Source organism: Callithrix jacchus, chromosome 18, assembly GCF_049354715.1.
Source record: "Callithrix jacchus isolate 240 chromosome 18, calJac240_pri, whole genome shotgun sequence".
Lineage (NCBI taxonomy): Eukaryota > Metazoa > Chordata > Mammalia > Primates > Cebidae > Callithrix > Callithrix jacchus.
In genome coordinates this window covers 883,688-894,583 of record NC_133519.1, presented here as the reverse complement: position 1 = coordinate 894,583, position 10,896 = coordinate 883,688, and the positions used below count along the sequence as shown (strand labels likewise).

Genomic DNA, 10,896 nt, shown 5'->3' with positions numbered 1-10,896 from the left:
AGTAACAATACTCATAGCCCGACACAAACTGATCACAATCCTTTATAAGAGACAACACTATTCTTAATCACCTAGATAAACAAACAGTAAGTAATCCTGTTTGTACGTTAATGTGCTGGGATTACAGGTGCGGTTACTTAATGTAAACACTAAGTAATGTAAACATTAAGTAATTGCACCTGTAATCCCAGAACTTTGGGAGGCCGAGGAGGGCGGATAACTTGAGGCCAGGAGTTGAACACCAGCATGGCCAACATGGTGAAACCCAGTTTCTACTAAAAAAAAAAAAAAAAAAAAAAAAAAAAAAGCTTTGCACAGTGGCAGTATCGAGGCCAATGAGGTTTATCTGAGGCGCAATTATTGCTAATTGAAAACTTTTCCCAATACCCCACCGTGACGACTGGAAGTGTAGTCGGCATTGGCAATTTTTGGCAGTCTCTACGGGGATGGAATAAAATAAATAAATAAATAAAAATGGAAAAGAAATATAAAAAATTAGCCGGACGTGGTGGTGCACACCTGTAATCCCCGTTACTTGGGAGGTTGAGGCAGGAGGACCCGTAAACCCAGGAAGCAGAGGTTGAAGTGAGCCGAGATCATGTCATTGTGAGAAGAGTAAAACCCCATCTCAAAAAGTTGTTTTTTCTTTAAAACAGGTGCGTTCCTCCTCTTGCCTTCTTAGGACTCTGTGCTCTGTAACTTAGCAGTGGCTTATAAACGCTTTTAATATCACAAGAGTGTGCGACTTGCCATAAATTCCATTTCGTGTGAGATCCGAAATCCTGTTGTTGGGGTCTGGGACAAGACCCCTCTTCTGGAGACAAAACTGTACTAATTCTTTTCTTTTCTTTTTTTGTTGAGACAGATTCTTGCTCTGTTGCCCAGGCTGTAGTGAAATGGCGTGATCTCAGCTCACTGCATCCTGTGCCTCCCAGGTTCAAGCGATTCTCCTGTCTCAGCCTCCTGAGTAGCTGGGATTACAAGCACCTGCCACCACACTGGCTAATTTTTGAATCTGTAGTAGAGACAGGCTTTTCCAATGTTGGCCAGAGCAGTCTTGAACTCTTGACCTCAGGAGATCCACATGCCTCGGCCTCCTGAAGTACTGGGCTTACAGGCGTGAGCTACCTTGCCTGGCCGGCTTGTATCCTTGGGGATCGCTTGGATGTGGAGGGTGGAGGAAGAGGGGTGTCTCATAGATATCGCTCTTGCATTACCACCTGGGATATTAGGTACAAGGCTCTATTATTGGTGCGAGCCCTGAGAGCGTCAGCAAACAGCTCCAGGCGGTGTGGAGCAACATGCTGTTTTCTTGAGCGCCTGGGTGCGGACCGGCCCCAAGTGAAGCTGAGGCTGGGTGTTTTAGTCTCCTGTGAATGGGAAGTGTTCCAGTTGGACGTAACTGCTCTGTGGTGCCAGACGACCTCTCTCTGATCTTCAGGGGGTCCTTGTCTTCCAGCCTATGTTCTTCTGGCTTCTGCTCGCTTGCTGACCCAGCTGCAGATGCACGTGGTCTTGTACCTTGGGACTGAGCCTGAGGAGGGAGGAGTTATCCCCCCAAGTTTTCAGGCCCCGGGAACAATCTTTTTTTTTTAAATTTTTTATTGCATTTTAGGTTTTGGGGTACATGAGCAGAGCATGCAAGACAGTTGCGTATGTACACACATGGCAGTGTGCTTTGCTTTTCTTCTCCCCAGGCTATCCCTCCCCACCTCCCCCTCCCACTGGCCCTCCCCTTTTCCCCCCAATAGACCCCAGTGTTTAGTACTCCCCTTTCTGTGTCCATGTGTTCTCATTTTTCAACACCCGCCTATGAGTGAGAATATGCGGTGTTTCATTTTCTGTTCTTGTGTCAGTTTGCTGAGGATGATGTTCTCCAGATTCATCCATGTCCCTACAAACGACACAAACTCCTCATCTCTGATTGCTGCATAATATTCCATGGTGTATATGTGCCACATTTTTCCAATCCAGTCTATTATCAATGGGCATTAGGGTTGATTCCAGGTCTTTGCTATTGTAAACAGTGCTGCAATGAACATTCGTGTACATGTGTCCTTATAGTAGAACGATTTATAGACTTTTGGATATATACCCAGTAATGGGATTCCTGGGTCAAATGGAATTTCTATTTCTAAGGCCTTGAGGAATCGCCACACTGTCTTCCACAATGGTTGAACTAATTTACACTCCCACCAACAGTGTACAAGTGTTCCTTTTTCTCCACATCCTCTCCAGCATCTGTTGTCTCCAGATTTTTTAATGATCGCCATTCTAACTGGTGTGAGATGGTATCTCAATGTGGTTTTGATTTGCATCTCTCTGATGACCAGGGACGATGAGCATTTTTTCATATGATTGTTGACCTCATATATGTCTTCTTTCGTAAAGTGTCTGTTCATATCCTTTGCCCACTTTTGAATGGGCTTGTTTGTTTTTTTCCTGTAAATCTGTTTGAGTTCTTTGTAAATTCTGGATATCAGCCCTTTGTCAGATGGGTAAACTGCAAAAATTTTTTCCCATTCTGTTGGTTGCCGATCCACTCTAGTGACTGTTTCTTTTGCCGTGCAGAAGCTGTGGAGTTTCATTAGGTCCCATTTGTCTATTTTGGCTTTTGTTGCCAATGCTTTTGGTGTTTTTTTCATGAAGTCCTTGCCTACTCCTATGTCCTGGATAGTTTTGCCTAGATTTCCTTCTAGGGTTTTTATGGTGCCAGGTCTTACGTTTAAGTCTTTAATCCATCTGAAGTTAATTTCAGTATAAGGTGTCAGGAAGGGGTCCAGTTTCTGCTTTCTGCACATGGCTAGCCAGTTTTTCCTACACCATTTGTTAAACAGGAAATCCTTTCCCCATTGCTTGTTTTTGTCAGGCTTATCAAAGATTGTATAGTTGTAGATATGTTGTGTTGCCTCCGGTGCCACTGTTTTGTTCCATTGGTCTATATCACTGTTTTGATTACTGTAGCCTGGTAGTGTAGTTTGAAATCCGGTAGTGTGATGCCCCCGCTGTGTTCTTTTTGCTTAGAATTGACTTGGCTCTGTGGGCTCTCTTTTGGTTCCATATGAAGTTCGTGGTGGTTTTTTCCAGTTCTGTGAAGAAAGTCAATGGTAGCTTGATGGGGATAGCGTTGATTCTGTAAATTACTTTGGGCAGTATAGCCATTTTCACGATATTAATTCTTCCTAACCATGAACGTGGAATGTTTCTCCATCTGTTTGTGTCCTCTCTGATTTCATTGAGCAGTGGTTTGTAGTTCTCCTTGAAGAGGTCCCTTACGTTCCTTGTGAGTTGTGTTCCAAGGTATTTTATTCTTTTTGTAGCAATTGCGAATGGCAGTTCATTCTTGATTTGGCTCTCTTTAAGACTGTTATTGGTGTAGACGAATGCTTGTGATTTTTGCACATTGATTTTATATCCTGAGACTTTGCTGAAGTTGCTTATCAGTTTCAGGAGTTTTTGGGCTGAGGCGATGGGGTCTTCTAGGTATACTATCATGTCGTCTGCAAATAGAGACAATTTGGCTTCCACCTTTCCTATTTGAATACCCTTTATTTCTTTTTCTTGCCTGATTGCTCTGGCTAGAACTTCCAGTACTATATTGAATAGGAGTGGTGACAGAGGGCATCCTTGTCTAGTGCCGGATTTCAAAGGGAATGCTTCCAGTTTTTGCCCATTCAGTATGATATTGGCTGTTGGTTTGTCATAAATAGCTTTTATTACTTTGAGATACGTTCCATCGATACCGAGTTTATTGAGGGATTTTAGCATAAAGGGCTGTTGAATTTTGTCAAATGCCTTCTCTGCGTCAATTGAGATAATCATGTAGTTTTTGTTTTTGGTTCTGTTTATGTGGTGAATTACGTTTATAGACTTGCATATGTTGAACCATCCTTGCATCACCGGGATGAATCCTACTTGATCATGATGGATAAGTTTTTTGATTTGCTGTTGCAATCGGCTTGCCAATATTTTATTGAAGATTTTTGCATCTATGTTCATCATGGATATTGGCCAGAAGTTTTCTTTTCTTGTTGGATCTCTGCCGGGTTTTGGTATCAGAATGATGTTGGTCTCGTAAAATGATTTGGGAAGGAATCCCTCTTTTTGGATTGTTTGAAATACTTTTAGAAGGAAATGTCCCAGCTCTTCTTTGTGTGTCTGGTAGAATTCGGCTGTGAACCCGTCTGGACCTGGGCTTTTTTTGTGTGGTAGGCTCTAAATTGCTGCCTCGACTTCTGCCCTTGTTATTGGTCTATTCATAGTTTCAGCTTCCTCCTGGTTTAGGCTTGGGAGGACACAGGAGTCCAGGAATTTATCCATTTCTTCCAGGGTTACTAGTTTATGCACATAGAGTTGTTTGTAATATTCTCTGATGATGGTTTGAATTTCTGTGGAATCTGTGGTGATTTCCCCTTTATCATTTTTTATTGCATCTATTTGGTTGTTCTCTCTTTGCTTTTTAATCAATCTGGCTAGTGGTCTGTCTATTTTGTTGATCTTTTCAAAAAACAAGCTCTTGGATTTATTGATTTTTTGAAGGGTTTTTCATGTCTCAATCTCCTTCAGTTCAGCTCTGATCTTAGTTATTTCTTGTCTTCTGCTGGGGTTTGAGTTTTTTTTGATCTTGCTCCTCTAGCTCTTTCAATTTTGAAGATAGGGTGTCAATTTTGGATCTCTCCATTCTTCTCATATGGGCACTTATTGCTATATACTTTCCTCTAGAGACTGCTTTAAATGTGCTCCAGAGGTTCTGGCATGTTGTGTCTTCGTTCTCATTGGTTTCGAAGAACTTCTTTATTTCTGCCTTCATTTCATTGTTTACCCAGTCAACATTCAAGAGCCAGTTGTTCAGTTTCCATGAAGCTGTGCAGTTCTGGGTTGGTTTCTGTATTCTGAGTTCTAACTTGATTGCACTATGGTCTGAGAGGCTGTTTGTTATGATTTCAGTTGTTTTGCATTTGTTGAGCAGTGCATTACTTCCAATTATGTGGTCAATTTTAGAGTAGGTGTGATGTGCTGAGAAGAATGTGTATTCTGTGGATTTGGGGTGGAGAGTTCTGTAAATGTCTATGAGGTTTGCTTGCTCCAGGTCTGAGTTCAAGCCCTGGATATCCTTGTTGATTTTCTGTCTGGTTGATCTGTCTAATATTGACAGTGGGGTGTTAAAGTTTCCCACTATTATTGTGTGGGAGTCAAAGTCTCTTTGTAAGTCATTAAGAACTTGCCTTATGTATCTGGGTGCCCCTGCATTGGATCCATATATGTTTAGGATCGTTAGCTCTTCTTGTTGTATCGATCCTTTTACCATTATGTAATGGCCTTCTGTGTCTCTTTTGATCTTTGTTGCTTTAAAGTCTATTTTATCAGAGATAAGAACTGCAACTCCTGCTTTTGTTTGCTCTCCATTTGCTTGGTAAATCTTCCTCCATCCCTTTATTTTGAGCCTTTGTGTATCCTTGCATGTGAGATGAGTTTCCTGTATACAGCACACTGATGGGTTTTGGATTTTTATCCAATTTGCCAGTCTGTGTCTTTTGATTGGTGCATTTAGTCCATTTACATTTAGGGTTAATATTGTTATGTGTGAAGTTGATACTGCCATTTTGATGCTAAGTGGCTGTTTTGCCTGTTAGTTGTTGTAGATTCTTCATTATGTTGATGCTTTTTAGCATTTAGTGTGATTTTGGAATGGCTGGTACTGGTTGTTCCTTTCTATGTGTAGTGCCTCTTTTAGGAGCTCTTGTAAAGCAGGCCTGGTGGTGACAAAATCTCTGAGTACTTGCTTGTTCACAAAGGATTTTATTTTTCCTTCACTTCTGAAGCTCAGTTTGGCTGGATATGAAATTCTGGGTTGAAAGTTCTTTTCTTTAAGAATGTTGAATATTGGCCCCCACTCTCTTCTGGCTTGTAGTGTTTCTGCCGAGAGATCTGCTGTGAGTCTGATGGGCTTCCCTTTGTGGGTGACCCGACCTTTCTCTCTGGCTGCCCTTAGTATTTTCTCCTTTATTTCAACCTTGTTGAATCTGACGATTATGTGCCTTGGGGTTGCTCTTCTTGTGGAATATCTTTGTGGTGTTCTCTGTATTTCCTGCATTTGAGTGTTGGCCTGTCTTGCTAGTTGGGGGACATTTTCCTGGATAATGTCCTGAAGAGTATTTTCCAGCTTGCATTCATTCTCTTCGTCCCCTTCTGGTACACCTGTCAAACGTAGGTTAGGTCTTTTCACATAGTCCCACATTTCTTGGAGACTTTGTTCATTCCTTTTTATGCTTTTTTTCTCTAATCTTGGTTTCTCATTTTATTTCATTGAGTTGGTCTTCGACTTCAGATATTCTTTCTTCTGCTTGGTCAATTCGGCAATTGAAACTTCTGCATGCTTCGCGAAGTTCTCATATTGTGTTTTTCAGCTCCTTTAATTCATTCATATTCGTCTCTAAGTTATCCATTGTTGTTATCATTTCCTCATATCTTTTTTCAAAGTTCTTAGTTTCTTTGCATTGATTTAATACATGTTCTTTTAGCTCACAAAAGTTTCTCATTATCCACCTTCTGAAGTCTAATTCCGTCATTTCATCACAGTCATTCTCCGTCCAGCTTTGTTCCCTTGCTCGTGAGGAGTTTTGGTCCTTTCTAGGAGGCGAGGTGTTCTGGTTTTGGGTGTTTTCCTCCTTTTTGCGCTGGTTTCTTCCCATCTTTGTGGATTTATCCGCTTGTCGTCTGCGTAGTTGCTGACTTTTCGATTGTGTCTCTGAGTGGACACCCAGATTGTTGATGATGAAGTATTTCTGTTACTTGGTTTTCCTTCTACCAGTCTAGCCCCTTCACTGTATGACTGCTGAGGTCCGCTCCAGGCCCTGCTTGTCTGGGGTGCACCTCTAGCGGCTGTGGCACAGCGAGGGATACTACCAGTTTCTTTTTCTGCTATCTTTGTCCCAGGATGATGCCTGCCAAATGTCAGTCTTTTGGATATAGAGGGGTCAGGGAGCTTCTTGAGGAGACAGTCTGTACTTTATAGGAGCTCAATTGCTGAGCTGTGAGCTCTGTTGTTCATTCGGGGCTGTTAGGCTGCTATGTTTGATTCTGCTGCAACAGAGCTCATTAAAAAACCCTTTTTTTCTCAAATGCTCTGTGTTGGGGGGTTTGGGCTTTATTTTTGGGTGTCTGTTGAGGTCCTGCCCAGCTAGGAGGCAGACTAGCCACTGTTTGCCTGCCGAGGTTCCGCCCTGCTGTTGTGTGGTTCGCCCTATTGCTGCAGACTCTGCTGTTCTGCTGTGTTCTCTGCCACGCCCTGCGGCAGAGTCTCTCTGTTGTAGTGGGTTGCCTTGGCAACGGCAGGCTGCGTCAGCAATGGGCGTGTATCTCAGTAGGGACGGGTTGCCTCGGCAATGGCTGGCTGCGTCAGCAATGGGCGTGTATCTCAGTTGGGGCAGGTTGCCTCGGTAATGGTGGACGCCCCTCCCCCACAGAGCATCTCGGGCCGTCTGCATGGGTTTGAAATCACGGTTTTGTTCATCCCACTGGGCCACCCCTAACGCTCTGTCCCTGCAATCCCCTGGGCTGGCCCACTGTCCAAGTCTCGCTCAGTCTCAAGTCCAGCCCTCTCAAATCTCAGGTTGCCAGTTCAACAGGGCACCTGGACAAGCGCGCCCTGTGGGGAGCACTGGGCAGGGCCGGCTGCCGCCACCCCGACTGCCGGCTTCACCAGACAAAAGTACTGCCTGGCGTCCCGTGTCTCCTCTTCACTTGGGAATTTCCCCGTTCTGTGGGCAACAAAGATCAGTCTGGAAATGCAGCTCCGACTCACCTCTCCACGGACTCAACGAGAGCTCCAATTCTGGGTTGTTCTCACAGCGCCATCTTGAGTCCTTCCCCCCCACCCCGGGAACAATCTTTCATTAGGGAGAGCAGGCTGGCTGATTCTTCTTTGTTTGGCACAAGTTGGTATTGCGGGTGCAGTGGGTGCCTCAAGCCGAAAGCTTGACTCCTCGTAAGGGCCAGACCCCACATGGCTGTTGCTGTGACCGCCAGGCCACTTTGAGGCTCAGAGAGAGTTTTGTCTGGCCTCCGTCCTGCACATGTTTATGGAATGCCTTCTCTGTGTTGGCAGATCTGGGGGTCCACCAGACAGGATCCTCTGAAGAGATCCCAAAGGTCTTTAGTCCACTGTGTTTATCACATCACTTCCCCAATCAACGATGAATAGAATATAGAGGCTTATTTAGTGATAGGGTTGCTGGTGCACCTGCGCTAGGCAGTGTTTTAATTCCGGAGACACCAAGGAGTTGAGACAGTCCTTTGCCTTCGAGTTTTGCACCTGGGAGTCCTGCTCTCGAGAGCTGTGTGTGTTAAAATGTCTGATTTGGTCAGGCGGGATCTGGGCTGACTGTAAGCTTAGGTAAGGGGAGGCTGGTGTCCAGCAAGTCTCCAGTGCCCCCTCAACATCCTGGTTCTTCTCCACCGATCTTCCAATTCTAGGACTGATGCAGAGGCCCTCAGAGGGACTTTAGAGGGGAGGTAGTCAGTGTGCTCTGTGGCTAGCTTGTCTGGGAACGTACATTGTAAATCCTCTACCAATGAAACGTTGGAAAGAAGTAGCGTTTCAGCTTGAGTTTCTTGTAAATGGCTTGCAGTCGTATAAACGAGAGTGTGTATACCACAGGGCAACATGAGGGTCCCTCTACCACCCTGTCTCCCAGCGGCCTAGGTGGGCATCTACACAGAATAATGTGTGCAGCCTCACTGTGTGAAAGTCCAGTGCTTTGTGCTTGGAGTATCATCAGGAAAAGGCCCCTTACTTGGAAGGTTGCCGAGCTGCCTCGGAGGGAAGGAGGGGGAGTGCGATGCCCCTGGGTGTGCGTTTCACTCTCTAACAGGAGGCATGAGATAGCCTTGGTCTTATGGAGAACTTGGGTGTCACAGCTCACTTCAGCCCTGAGCAGCCTGATGCAGGCACTGGGCCCTGGTTCTGGAGGTGAGAAAACATCCTTGGATTCCACTGCGTGGCTGGCACAGTGGGCACTCAGGTGCCTATTTGGGGACTGCTGCGGAGTTCTGTGCCAGATGCAGTGGTGCACAGCTGGGAGCCAAGGGTCCCTGCTTCTGCTGGAGAATCTGGGCAGATGTAAAGGGTTAACGTTAGTGGTAGGGTTAGGGGTTAAGTATAGGGTTGGTGTTGAGGTTTGGGGGTTGAGGTCAAGGGTCTACAGTTAGAAGGTAGAAGGCAGAGAAAGAGACCATGACAGAAATACAGACGACAGAAGCCAAGCAGGGGACAGAGATACGGGATTCAGAGTGGGAAGAGACAGAGCCAGAGGGAATGGCAACAGAATGCACAGACTCTGAGTGGACGGCAGTCGGGGTGATGCTTCCAGGATGAGTGGAAGAGAGTTCATTCGATGACACAGACAGAGGTGAAGTTATGGAGGCAGAGAATGTGATCTCAGGTGGAAGGGATAGTAATATAAAAAGGGGGTGACAGAAAGAGAAAGGCATTGAGGCAAGATGAGGGGTACATGGAAGGTGCCTTGCCAGCCGTCCGGCAGTGAGAGATTAGGGGTGTGGGCAGACTTGGAAACAGAATTGTATCTTACAGAAGAGGAGAGTGATGGGGAGTACATGACTGAGACCCACCAGAGAAAGATCAGGACACAGAAACAGGAGCTGAGTCACAGAAAGGGCAAAGAGAAAGGAAATGAGAGGGTCAGAGCTGTCTGAGACTTCATAAAGGGTGAGGACAACAGGCAAAAGCAAAGATAGGAAAGAGAGAAAAGACCCAGAGAGAGTGAGAGGGACCCACAAACCCGTGGGTACCTGAGACCTGCCACTCATCCCAGTACCTAAACCTAGGAAGTAATGAAACCTAGAATGTTTGAGGCTGTTTTTTTTCTTTCAGTTTGGTTAAGTTATGACCTTGACTTGGAATTGTGATTTGAAAGATCTCAACACCGATGCTAGATTTGTGACCAAGTTTCTGAACCCTCCAGTCCTCTTTCATTGGCCCACGGTAGTCACGGCACAAAGCAGTATGCAAAATCACTCTTTTTTCATTCATTTACTAAACAACTGCTAAGTATTCACTCTATAGCAGGCATCATTCTGGGTACTGGGGAGGCGACAGCAAAAAACAAAATCCATACAACCCACGCAGATTTCAACCTAGTTAGTGGACAAATAAATATGTAATGTCAAGTAGTGTTAAGTGCTAAAAAGAGAAAGGAAGCAACGCTGAGAAAAAAGAGTAGTTGAGGTTGCTAATAATGGCAGACTTGGTTATTCAGACGAACGTTCCCAGTAAAAAGGACTAAAATGGCAAGACTGTTTTTTTTTTATTTGTCCTGCAAGTATTTGCCTGGCACAGTAGCCTGCGACTGTGGTCCCGGCTACCTAGAAGGCTGAGGCCAAAGGACGCTTTGAGGCCAGGACCTCTAGGGTGTGGTGCACAATGAATCCAGTCGTGAATAGTCACTGCATTTAGCCTGGGCAACAGTTGAGCAAGTCGTTAAAAACATTGTTAAGGCAACAATGTTTCCTTAACATTTAAAAAGTATTAAGAAAAAAAATTTTTTTTTTTTTTTTGCCAATCAGTTTGAGCTTATGAGGTTGCTCAGGTTAGACTTGAACTGATGACCTCGCCTTCGAAAGCACCATGACCTCCGGCGGGAGACACTTTGGACTCCGGTCTGGGGCCCATCCTTTGGTCCCTTTGACTGCATAGTAACTGATGTAGCCAATCACGAGAGGCTTAGTGCTGACATCACCAGTCTTCAAGTTCAGGTAGGGTCCTGCGTTCCCTGGCGCCCCCTGGCGGAAGGAAATGGACCTGCATCTGACAGAGAGCAGCCAATGGGGTCAGCTGACTCCAGCAGGGTGCCGGTGCCAGGTCCGACACCCCTCACT

The 10,896-nt window shown here is 45.1% G+C and overlaps 1 non-coding gene across 1 annotated transcript; it reads left to right on the top strand.

Annotated features, from left to right (window-relative positions):
- Positions 1–306: 306 nt before the first annotated feature.
- LOC144580293 (U4 spliceosomal RNA) lies at positions 307–447 on the top strand. Its single transcript, XR_013529586.1, has one exon. It is a non-coding gene; the product is annotated as a U4 spliceosomal RNA (small nuclear RNA).
- Positions 448–10,896: the final 10,449 nt, after the last annotated feature.